This window comes from Schistocerca nitens, chromosome 2 (assembly GCF_023898315.1).
Source record: "Schistocerca nitens isolate TAMUIC-IGC-003100 chromosome 2, iqSchNite1.1, whole genome shotgun sequence".
NCBI lineage: Eukaryota > Metazoa > Arthropoda > Insecta > Orthoptera > Acrididae > Schistocerca > Schistocerca nitens.
The window spans coordinates 480,830,618-480,844,244 of record NC_064615.1 but is presented as its reverse complement, the minus strand read 5'-3'; the positions used below and the strand labels follow the sequence as shown (position 1 = coordinate 480,844,244).

Sequence of the window (13,627 nt, the reverse complement as noted above, 5' to 3'; positions counted from 1 at the left end):
CCTAGGTATTCCAACGTTGACATCGTCAATCAACGACTGCAGTTCGCACAAGATCATCGCGATTGAACTGTGGATGAATGGAAACGTGTCATCTAGTAAAAGTGTCCAGAATCGCTCCCTTGAGCGCTTCACTCGAGAAGTCCCAGTCTCCACTTGATTCCTGTAATGTTCCTTTACTATCTGCCTTTCCATTGGCTGAAGGCCGTCACCACCAAAAATGCCTCATCCTTAAGCTCTAAAGACATATTGTGATTCAAGTTGACCACTTCCTGGACTAAACTAATATATTACAGTTCCAGACTGTAGCGCCTAGAACCGCTCGGCCACCCTGGCCGGTCATTCGGTTACATTCAGATCATCTACAATAAATATAAGTAATAGCACTCCGTCTTCAGGCCACGAGTGGCCCATCGGGACCATCCGACCGCCGTGTCATCCTCAGATGAGGATGCGGATAGGAGGGGCGTGTGGTCAGCACACCGCTCTCCCGGTCGTTATGATGGTTTTCTTTGACCAGAGCCGCTACTATTCGGTCGAGTAGCTCCTCAATTGGCATCACGAGGCTGAGTGCACCCCGAAAAATGGCAACAGCGCATGGCGGTCTGGATGGTCACCCATCCAAGTGCCAGCCACGCCCGACAGCGCTTAACTTCGGTGATCTCACGAGAACCGGTGTATCCACTGCGGCAAGGCCGTTGCCTAAATATAAGTAATAGTTGGTTCATAATTAAATAAGCCAGTAGTCTCGCGCAAGTGTGCTCATGATAAATGACGACAGATTGTCATTAGATATTGTTTAAACAGTTACATAGGCTTGCGTGACAGAAGCGTCTTTTGGTTGTCTTTTCAACTGTAGAGTCCGCTAATGCATACGATTGACCACTTTTAAATTAGCGCAGCTTTTTAATAGCACTTGCAGTCAACATTTAAATAAAGCTACATCGGGAATAGTACACTGTTCCTTAAATAAATACACAAGTATGACAAAATATGAGGTATTCATGCTATATGTATTTGCTGTGTAATTGTGGAGTATACAGTGTTTGCATAATGAAAAAGATATAAAAGATCTCGCAAATAAATAACTAATAAATAATAAATATATAAATAATAAATAAATCAATAAATACAAATACAGATACGTAGCTTTCAGGGATGAGAGCGGAATGCTACCGTCTGAGATACTGTATTTTATGTTGAATTCGCATGTAGCGTTTAAAAGCTTTTAAAGTAGAACTTCATTGTGAAAATGTTTATTTACTGTTTAACGTCAGCTGCTGCGGTTTTAAAGATACTGAAATGTTTTTGTGTCACTGGATGTGCCTCATCGCCAATGGATTCAGATTTGCATTAATATTTGCTTGTCAATTATTATAGACTCTCAGAGAGCTGTTAGAAGCCGTCTTGCAGTTTGACTCAGAGCCCGCCATTGCTGGTATCAACGCATCTTCCAAATTCCCCATCCCACGATTTTCCGGTTTCGACCATTTGCCCCTTGTCTCATCCCTGTCTGTCTTGGAGCGTCCGCTGCGGCCCGTCCTGAGCCCGGTGCCCACTAGCGTTCAGCTGTACGAGCAAATGCACATCTTACCAATACCGGGCGGCCGGTTAGCTCGCCTAAATACGCGTAACGTTTCAACGTCTTTCCCGACGGCGACAGCATCTTCCAGCAGCACAACTGTCATTGCCCCAAGGCCAAAGCCGTGCTACAAAGCTTTCAGGAACGCGGTAGTGGACTCATGCTGACATTTTGGCTATCAAATTCGTCTGCCCTGAACCTGTCTGAGTCGCTATCAGACGTCGTCGCCGTACCTACAAATCACTGACCCGTAACCTACCAAGGGCCGGTCGAATCCACACCACGCAGAATCGCTGTCGTATTACGTTGCAAGGATGGACCAACACGGATCTTACTGAGCAGTTCGTCATATTTTACGGACGGGAGAGTGATGTGATGACCACATGCCCCTCCATAACGCATCCAATGACGCGAGTGGTGAAGGATGACACAGCGCGCGGTCGGGTCCGGTTGGTCAGTCTACGGGCAGAATGTAGAACGTAACTGCTTTACGTAATGTTTCTCCTCATCAGTGTATGTTGCGATCTCTAAAGCACCCAGAAATAAAGCACACCATCTGAACAGTTTGATTTCCCTCAAGTGGTTAGTGAAAAGTGTCTGCTTCATAGAATTTGAAAACAGGAATATATCCAACAGATATCGCTTGGAAAATTAGGTATTAAAAATCACAGGTAAATAAATGCCCTAGATAACAAAGTGAGCGAGAGCGTGAGGGAGAGAGAGAGAGAGAGAGAGAGAGAGAGAGAGAGAGAAATGGCTCTGAGCACTATGGGACTTAACTGCTGAGGTCATCAGTCCTCTAGAACTTAGAACTACTTAAACCTAACTAACCTAAGGACATCACACACATCCATGCCCGAGGCAGGATTCCAGCCTGCGACCGTGGCGGTCGCGCGGTTCCAGACTGTAGCGCCTAGAACCGCTCGGCCACTCCGGCCGGCAGAGAGAGAGAGAGAGAGAGAGAGAGAGAGAGAGAGAGAGAGAGACAGAGAGTGTGAGAGAGAGAGATCATCAGGTAACGATACAACATTTGGGATTATGTGAGTGACAGTAAGGTTTTATCATGTCTCAGCGCCACTGTCCATCCATCGTCGAATTAGTCAACGCGTTACTCATCTAGTAACTGTACGATTGAAACTGATGCTTGTTGAAACGGCAGCCTTTCATAATCTTCTGAAGGTTCAGCACACAGGCAGACTTTTGTCACACGGTGCCTAAAAGGTTGTTCCACTACCCTAAGTAGCCTGGTGACTGGACACACGGATTCCAGAAGCGCGCACCGTTCCTTCGAAGTCAAGCTAAAAAGTATGGGCAGCTATAATTAAAACATCTTGCTTAGAGAAAAGACAGTTCACTTATCAGAACAGCACTACTTTTGTGTTCTGAAGGAACCATTCTGGGATGTTAGGTTGACGGACTTTGGCGACATCATTGTCGCCACTTTCGCCCTGCGGGTGTAACTCTGCGGATAAAGACGTATTCTTACCTTCAAAGATTCTGTTTTAACAGAGATCACCACCTTGGCGATAATTTGTAACTTATTAACGTTGATATTTATTTGGTAGCGGAAATCAGGAGAACAGACATCTGTAGCTGAGGAACATTAATATGTTATTATTTTTCCGTTGTCTACAGAGCAAACATGGAATTAGAACCTAATTTTTGGAACTTAGTAACTTCTTGCTTTATTACTTCCCCTGAATAGCTTTATGTAGTCCTCGATTTTACACTCAGTATTGTGACTCCTTGACTGTGATATCACATTATAGTCAAGAAAATTTTACTATTAAAGAAATAGGACCTATGCCTAACAATGGGGATTTTGGAGCGGGACATCCTTACATCTTTGTTACTAACACCTTCAAACATATTGCAGACTTGCAAATATCAGACGACAGTCGTCGGGATTTAAATGTAACTATGGAATACACATTGTATTGAAAGAAGGGGCTACCATTACACATTCGTTTGCTTCGCCAACTCACCACCAAACTACGAGCTTACGACATAATCTAGACCTTGGGGTACGCTACAGATCAGTCAGTCACCGCACCTCTCACGGACAGACGCCTGTGTTGTGCACTTCAGTCTGAAGACTGGTTTGATGTAGCTCTCCACGTTAAACTAACCTCAGCAAGGCTCTTCATATCTGCGTAACTAATGCAACCTACATCCATTTGAGCCTGCTTGCTGTATTCGAACGTTGGCCTTACTCTACAATTTTAACCTCCCCCCGCCCCGTCCCCTTCCTCCCACGGCAGCTCTTCCTTTCATTACCAAATTGACAGTTCCTTGATATCTCGGGATATGTGCTGTAAACTGATGTCTCCGTTTAGTAGAATTGTGTCACAAATTTCTTTTCTTCCCAATTCGATTCAGTATCAACTCATTCGCTATTCCATATACCCACCTAATCTTCGGCATTCTTCTATAGCAACATATTTCCAAACTTCCTGTTCTCTTCTATTCTGAACTGTTTATCCTCCACCTTTCACTTCCGTATGAGACTGCATTCCATACAAAAACCTTCGCGAAATTCTTGATATGTAGATTTCTATTCGATGTTATTAAATTTCTCTGTTTCAGGAACACTTTTCTTGCTATTGCCAGTTTTTATTGCACAGGGAACACCATGAAGCTTATATTTCTCCTGAGGAGTAACCACAAAAAGTATGTAATAAAGCGTGAAACGCTATGAAGTAAAGTTGTGGTGATAGACGATGAGTAGAACCCAATACCTATATGAACTGTTAACTACGCACAATCAGATGTCAGATATTAAATATGTTCACAAACAGCGTGACATTGGTACCTGAAACGACGAAACAGATGATTTTTGCCTGGCACTGTTCGAACCCGACACCATTCGCTACTGTCTTACAACTACGAGTAGACATGAAGTATTCACTGTTTCTTCGCGAGCAGCGAGATGTGCACGTGTTCGGCTAGAGGTAATGCAACGAATAGTTCTGTGCTGCCTGCAACGCCGACCCCGCGCATATCGTCGTTGTTGACCCTACACAAAGTGGCGTCAAGTATCAAATTTTCATTCACTAGTAGTTAGGATCGAGTCGTTCACAGACACCTGGAGACGTTTGGCATCGTGGGGAAACCACGAAATGATGGGACAGTATCATCTCGAAGGGTTCAAATCCGGAGAAGAATTGGAATCGGAGCTCGAATCCCAGTCCAGCGCCATTATTTTCAAAATCTGGAGGTCACTTAAAATAAGAAATGTTGGTCTATGACCTTACATGACGACTGGTTCGTGAACTAAAATAAAGTTAGTAGTGTAAGAAAGCTTACGAGAGACAGAGCTTTTACAAGCAGCGGCTTCCGCCTCTGACAGCCAAAACTAATCCCACTCTGTAGCAGTCAGTAGCGAATGGACATGCTTAATGTTGATTTGGAACCATGGCACAGTCCTGCGTTCTTTAATTGGTGTTACTGGAGGTGATGAGAGTATGTTTGTGGCTACTAGAAACTGATACCCCCATCGAGAATCGAACCCACACATTAGCCATTATAAGGTAGCCTCAGTAGCGTACTTTACTATCGTCTTATTTTGTTCAAGTTTGTAGTGTAGCTCGTGCCATGACAACTTGAATATTTCTAATTTTTATCGTTATGAGGAGCATTGTTCATGTATTACAAAACGGAGTCTAAGACGGAGTCAAGTATAACATTTACGACATTATGTACTGTTTGTGTTTAAGAGAAGGGTGAAAATAGTGGAGCCAATTCGAAACACCTGTGCCGTGTGTGGAGTAAATTCTATGGAGAAAGTCAACTTGTATTGTTTCAATTACGATAGTTTTGAGATAAATTAATCACCACATTCAGGAAGACAAACAGGCGTTCATGAAGGACGTTACTGGGATTTGCTACAGTGGTCAATGACAGTGTATCCGATAACTGACAAGTGTGACGACCAATTAGCCTTCGTGGGAAACTTGCCAAGTAGTCATATTGACTTTAAAAGAAAGGGAGGAGAATTACGGTATAACGTCTCGTCGCAAAACGAGAATAAATCCCAAGTAGAATCTCGAACTGGGAAGGATGGGGAAGAAAGTCGCCTGTTTCCTTTCAAAATACTGATCCTGGCAATTGCCATGATATATTTTAGGAGGTCGCCGTAAACCTAAATCAGTGCAGCCTGATGGCGATTTGAAATACCGTACAGTAACTTCACAAGGAAAAAATAATGGATAAGCCGTAGCAAACATTATGTCAAACGTCGGCCTGTATATGTCCACAAAATGTAATGTTAATGATAAACATCTGGTGGCACAAAGAAGGTGTTTTGTGTTACGAATTGCTTCACACAGGTGTGTCCTCTCCACCGTTGTCGTCAACGTCGTGGACTAGCCGCCATGGGCTGTTCATATGACTCTTTGGTGAACATGTGGGCTGAGGTAGACAGAACTGGTTATGTAACCAACCAACCACAGCTGACGCTCTTTGGGACTGGGATGAAGTTACTTCTTCAGGCTGTTACGTCCGACGGCCTATCGATACTATACCGAGACGCATGATAGAAGTACATAATAATGTGAGATTCTGGATAAAATGTTAGAGTCCTTAAAACGTTTTGTAATACCGTCTTTTTTTCATTTTTCCGCATCGAGTGCCATGGGAATATCACTTGGCAACAGGTATAATAAAATTTGAGTTAGCTTTTCTTCGAGTTGCCTTTTCAATTGAAGTGAGTTTCTTTTGAATACGCAGTTAGTTAAATATTCCATTTTTATTTCATTTATACTTGTCTAGATACTTACAAAGTAATCAGTTTAGATGGGCGCTTTAAAAGTAATTTATGTTATTTCAGATTCATTTCCTTCTTCCCTTCCATCCATTAATACACCGTCCGCCCTCCAGAAATTATGCAAACGATTTCGTCTCACATTTATTTATTGTTAACTTCTCCTCCATTCTCTCTCTCTCTCTCGCTGCTCTTACATTACCACCTCAGTTAACCATCTACTCCATTCTCCCAGAATGTTATACACAAATGTAGCAGTTTCCATTGAAACCATAAGTTTTCGTTTAATTTCTGCTTTCTTTACTGTTTTCTATCATTCCTCTCAAAACGCATGAAACCGCATTCTTTTACATCTCCCTTACCTATAATCCATTCTTCGTTCTGAAAACATTCCTTCCTTTTCTCTCTGTCGTAAGATAAAACGAGCTTAGCATACGTCTGAGTAAGGAATACTTTGCGAGCTTTTCAATCTTAATTTGCACGTCTGCACACCTATACTTTCGTAGATTCCTCGCACCTTTCTGCTATCCGTCCCTTAACATTTGCATCGACATCTACATGAATACTTTGCAATTCTCAATTAAGAGCTTGGCAGGGGGTCTTTGAAACACTGTCACATTATTCTCTACCGTTCCACTCTCAAAATGCGTTTGGAAATAATAAACAACTAAGCATTACCGTGTTAGCACTCATGTCTCTTATCACAATGGTCATGTCTCCAATGTATGTCGGCGTAAACAAAATATCGTGGCGTTCAGGAGAGGAGGTTGGCGATTGGAATTCAGTGAAAACACGTCGCTGCAATGTAAAACACCTATGTTTCAATGATTTTCATCCTAACTCGTTTACCATATCCGTAACACAATCTCCCCTATTTCTTGATAATGCAAAATGAGCTGCCCTTCTTTGAACTTTTTCGGTGTCTTCCGTCAGCCCTAACTCGCAGGGATCCCATACCATGGGGGGGATACTCACTAACAGAACGAACAAATATATTGTAGGCGGTAACTTTAATTGATTTGGTGCATCTTCTGCATTGTCTGCCAGTGTAGTCCTAAAGCAATGACTGTACACCGACCAGCGCAGAGCCGCGAAACGGCACCAAGGAGGGCCGGACCCGCGCACCACTGGAAAGAGCGGGCAGCGCCCCTCCTCCAGGAAGACAGACTTCAGGGTCCTCTGTCAACGCTGATTTATCCAGCCGCCCATCACTGGTCGACCCAGTTCGGTCGCAGTCTTCGAGAGCATCAACACTGGGCAATAGGAAGACAATACTGAACCTGCGTTATGCGAGTAGTCATAGTGAAGTACTTGTACTTAAGAGGCACAGGAAGCACAGGGATTATAAGAAGATAAGTTTCTTTTCTTTTTCGAAATAAAGTGTACATTTAATCTGCAAGTGTTTTGTACGGATGATTTTGTGTTCCTGCCACCGGTCATCGCAGTTTCTCTCCTTCCTTATTTGTGTCGGTGCTGACTCCCAGAGTGGCCGACACAACACTACCAATAAAACGCGGTCTTTGGCTTTCGTTCTCCACAATATTTTCCATATGACTGTTCCAATTTAAGTTGTTCGTCATTGTAGCTCCTAGATATTTAGTTGAATCGACAACTTTTAAATGCGACTTATTTATCGTGTAAGCTAACTTGAACGGAATTGTTTTGGTATTCATATGGAGAACCTCACACGTTTTATTGTTTAGGGTCAATTGTCACGTTTTGCATCGGGAAGATATATTTACAACATCATTTTGCAATTCACTTTGCTCTTCTGAGAAGCTTATTAGACGGAAGCATTACCTGCCACAAATGTAAGAGAAATGTTCTGATTGTCTGCTAAATAGCTTATACATATTAGAAATAGCAGAAGTTCTACGTCACTTTACTTGCTCCCGTCAGTTACTGCGAACTGTGACCTTTCAGACAGGGAATCACGAATCCAGTCGCACAACTGAGACGATAATCCATGGGAAAGAAATTTGTCGGAAGCCACTGATGAGAAATGATACAAAATGCCTTTTTGGGACTCTATAAATACGTAATCAATTTAAGGGCCCCTCTACGCAGTATGTTGAGCGAATAAAGAGCCAGCCGTGTCTCAAAAAAGTGATGCTTTCCAAATCCATGTTGGTTTGATGTCTGTGGGTAATACATCTCGGGGTATTTCATAACACTGGAACAAAGTATTTGTTCACACGTCCTGACAGATGTCAATGTCAATGAAACGTATCTGTAACTCAGTAGATTACGTTTATTTTCTTTCGTTTGTATTTCAGTGGTCTGTGCAACTTTCCATTCTGCTCCCTCACCATAAATACTAGAATATTCCTCATGACGTCGTAGGAAAAGTAATGAAGCCGCTGCTTCGTTGATGCAGAAGATGCGCACCTAAATTGTTAGCCCACTCAAGAAAGACATTGCCTACAGAAACATATCGTCCTGCTAAAAGACTGTGATTGGGTCATGTCAACATAGTGGAACATGTCTGGTGACGTTGTGATAGTTTTATTGATTCCTGGAATAACAGAGAATTATCTTGCAAGATTCACTTGATATATTCGTGGTATACCAACCAAAGATTCTAAATGAATTCATCTTTACTGTGTCACCAACTTATCAAATATATGTTTACAGACAGGGCAGAATACTAATCTCTTTGTCTACATTACGAATTATCTGTATCAGCCATCAGAAGGGCAATGAAGGGGCGATGAAAACTAAAGTTAGACGCTTACTCCATGAAAATGTTGACGTACTGTAAAGAGTAAGAGGCAGTAGCTCTCAGTTCCAAATTGGCGCGAGAGTAACATTTTATGCTTCCACTCTAACAGAACTCCAAACATCTAAATCGAACTCAGAGCGACATCTTAAGAAATTTTGTCATCATAAGACGTCTCGCTACATTTAGTAATCAGATGTGGAGGTCATAAACATAAAATACTGTAGAACTTCTACTGAAAATCTACCAATCTGTTAACGAAATAGTATAACTGAATACTCTGTTAACTGTTTCTCTTTCATCAACTACTCTCACAGCCACATTGTCATATTTATATTGTAGTCCAGTAAAGCATCTTGCGTACGACGAAAGACTTCACGTTTAATTAAGATAGCCATTCGTTGTATGGTATTACGATGAAACACCAGTTGTGTTAGTGTAGTGCATATTAACAGCGTTTCCCGTGAGGTTATTGAACAAAATAGGCAAATATTAGAGAAAATGTCAACAATATATTCCACCCCGTTATCGAAAACCATCTAATGATGTGGCGGTAGTTTTTCGATCCCACACATGTAGCCTCCTGCTGATTCTGAGTTAAGCCACGTTTGAAGCGTAGTCCCCAAAACAAAACGAACAAAAAGAAAACAAAACAAAAAACGAAACAGAACTAACTTTCTTGGTAGTTGGACGGTAAGGGGGAGGTACCAGATTAGAAGATCCGCTATAGGCGTATTTGCCAACCAAGCTCCTTGGTGCTGTCTTCCAGGTCACATTCGTAAGTCTGCAACTGCATTTCATTTGTTGGTAACAAATGTCAACTGCGAAGCATACCTCCCTCTGAAGCAATTCGTAACACAAAACACCTTCTTTGTGCCACCAGATGTATATCAATAACAATATATTTTGTAGATATATACAGGCCTACATTGGAGATGATGTTTACTATGGCTTACCCAACATTTTTTTCTTTACGAAGTTACCATACAGTACTTCAAATCGCCATCAGGGTGCACTGATTAAGGTTTACGGTGACTTCCTAGAATCTAATATTCTTTGAAAGGGAACAGACGAATCCTTCCCCACACTTCCCAATACGAGATTCTGCTTTGCGTCTAATCTCATTTTCGACAAGACGTTGTACCGTAATCTTCTTTCCTTTCTTTAAACCTCAATATGAGTACTGAAGGTAAGCGTCGCAAGAAATTTAATTAGACGTCACACTTGGCAATTACGGGATACGCTGTCACTGACCATAGTAGTAAATCGCAGGAAAGTCCTTCATCTACGCCTGTTTTTCTTCCTGAATGTGGTGATTAATTTATCTCAAAACAATCGTACTTGAAGCGATACAAGTTGACTTTCTCGATAGCATTCACTTCATACACGGCACAGGTGTTTCGAATTGCCTCCACTGGTTTCACCCTTTTCTTAGAAACAAACAGAACAAGATTTCACAAATGTTGGACTTGACTCCGCCTTAGACTCCGTTTTCTAATACATGAACGATGCTTCTCATAACATCAAAAATCAGAAATATTCAAGTTGTCATGGCACGAGCTATACTACAAATTTTAACAAAATAAGACCGTACTTAAATGCGCTTATAGCAACAAGCCATACAAAATCGCCCCTGAGCATGCTGAAACATAGTATTATATCATACGCAACGTTACGTATTGTTACACTTCTAATTAGAGCGCACGAAAGTCCTCTGGAGATCATAGGTCGTATGCCCGGTGCGCCGCGATCACTTGGGCGGACGCTGGTCTGTATCAAGCGTCCACAAGCTGATGGCGGTAAAATTGGTCTTATCATGACAGGCACCCACGAGCCCTTTCACAAACATGTGCCCGTAAGCTATTTCTATTACTGGCTGGTTATAAAATGAACGAAACTGTCTCTGACCTTCTGTCCGACTGATTCTCTTACCAGGTCGACGGAATATGGCTTAAATAAGAAAGAAACAGGATGAGTTTGATACCACGGCTTTGCGTTCCCACTGCATGACGTTGGCTGCTAGATCATAAATAGGTTATTCACAACAGCAGCTCAAGTAGAAGTCAACACTCCTCGAACTGCGCGCTGCGTACCCTATTATGACAAAAACGTGATGCTAATACATGAGAAATTCGGTGGTTGCTTGGACTGAAGCTATTTTGTAATGGCTAAGGTGTGGGTTCGTTTCCCGCTGGGGGTATCACTTTCTAACAGCTACAAACATACTCTCTTCAGCTACTGACTGCAACAGAGTTGGATTAGTTTTGGCTGTCAGAGGCGGAAGCCGCTGCTTGTAAAAACCCTGTCTCTAGTAAGCTTTCTTACACTATTAACTTTATTTTAGTTCACGAACCAGTCGTCATGTAAGGTCTTGGACCTTCATTTCTTACGTTAAGTGACCTCGAAATTTTGAGAATATTGGCGCTGGACTGGAACTGGAGCTCCGATTCCAATTCTTCTCCGGATTTGAACCCTTCGAGATGATACTGTCCCATTATTTCGTTGTTTCCCCACGATGCCAAACTTCTCTAGGTGTCTATCAACGGCTCGATCCTAACTACTAGTGAATGAAAATTTGATAGTTGACGCCTCTTTGTGTAGGGTCAACAACGACGATATGCGCGAGGTCGGAGTTGCAGGCAGCACAGAACTATTGGTAGCGTTACCTCTAGCCGAACACGTGCACATCTTGCTACTCGCGAAGAAACAGTGAATATTTAGTGTCTATTCGTAGCTATAAGACAATAGCGAATGGTTTCGGGTTCGAACCTTGCCAGGCAAAAATCGTTTGTTTCGTCGTTTCATGTTCCAATATAACGCTGTTGGCGAACATATTTAATATCTGACATCTGGCTGTGCGTAGTTAACAATTCATATAGGTATTGGGTTCTACTCCTCGTCTATCACCACAAGTTTACTTCATAGCTTTTCAACTTGTGCTCTGCACTTTATTACATACTCCTTGTGGTTACTGCTCAGAGGAAATTTAAGCTTCATGGGGTTCCCTGTGCAGTGTTAAACGTACTGTTATTTACTTCCTGGTTCGGACATTCGGCCTCGTAAACTGATACTGGTGAAAACGTCCATATTTTACGTCTCTTTATGCCTAGTCGAGTCTCGATCAAACACGCTAGCTTTGTTTTTGTTCACTGTAGGTTCAAATTCGGATCACAAATCGCAACTCGTCATTTCATTTAATGAGTGTGATAAGACTTCTGTAGTTATGACGTTTAATTGAAGAGCGTTAAGCACTATCTCATCTCTTATACCGTGTTTTCTAATATTTGTTTCATGACGGTACTGGTTTACATCTGGACTGACTGCCATAAAGAGCAGTGTTGTTTAGTAATCTCTCGTGATACTCATTGTGTATAGTCAAACGACTGTGCTGTAGAGAGTTTAGAGGACATGTGACACAGCTACGCTATGTTGGTTGCATACAGTCAGGTGCGGCCAACACGCAGGAATTCAAGGGTGGCCATCTGTTCGTGTTGTCGAGTGCACGTATTAAAAGCGTTATATATATGTAAGTAATACTTGTTTACTGTTTCCCATTGTTTTTATTTTCGTTCACATCTCAAAAGGTGCTTTATTCCTATAGTTTCCATGGTTAGTTATAGCTTCTTGTAAGCATGATCAGTCAATGCACTGTCGTTGTTATTGTCGTCCCATCAGATCCAGCTGGGGTCGGTGGCTGTTTTCCTTTTCAGTCTTGGACATCCATCGCACGCCAGGTCGTACAAAAATTCAGACTCTAAATGAAATCTGGGTTATCTGCAGTCCACTCCAGCATAATATTGAAACTCAGATTTTATCTCAGACACTCAAACAAATTTTGCGTAAAACCGACCACTTTAGGTCCTTATAGTATACGTGGGCCAGTCACGAATTTTAAAATTCCATCTTCACTTTCCATAAATTTGACACTATTAATTTGTTATGGCCCTCTAGCTATTTTTGTAATTAAATGTCTCAAATCGTTGTTCCACACAATTTCGGGAGAACTGCCGTACGGATATGCGTCGTCTATTCAGTTGGCGCTACATGCGCTGTTTCAACGCATGCGGTTCTGCTTCAAGATTTGCACTGGACCGTGCATACCCTTTGGTGAAAACTCGCCGCACCGATACCATTTTCTTCGCACGATAAAATTGGAGAACGGAGAGCACGAAGTTTTTCTGTGACGGGATTCCATGCAGAATTAAAGTGGAAGTCGCCGTCTCGCTTGATTAAAGACTCAGACAGTCTTATTTCCATTGATTTATTGACGATGGAGCTCCAAAACTTTAACGTATGGGCTACATTTTTTGTTTCATTGTATTTCACCAAATGACCAGTAGAAATACAATGTTAGGCTATAACGGACTTATTGGCCTGAGGAAGTATATCGTTGCTGTTCTACAATGCCATCCTGCACAATGCATGCCATTTTCGTTACGTAAGAATTGCCGCATTCGCACGGAATCTTGGAAACATTTGCCTTCTGCGAGTCTAAGTTGTCTTTGAAAGAGCGCCGAGAGTTTAAAAGGAGGCCGGAAGATTACTTTAACTTTATATGTTCTTAATA

At 42.1% G+C, this 13,627-nt stretch overlaps 1 pseudogene; it reads right to left on the bottom strand.

Moving 5' to 3' along the window:
- Nucleotides 1-582: 582 nt before the first annotated feature.
- On the bottom strand, nt 583-700 carry LOC126238606 (5S ribosomal RNA; annotated as a pseudogene).
- Nucleotides 701-13,627: the final 12,927 nt, after the last annotated feature.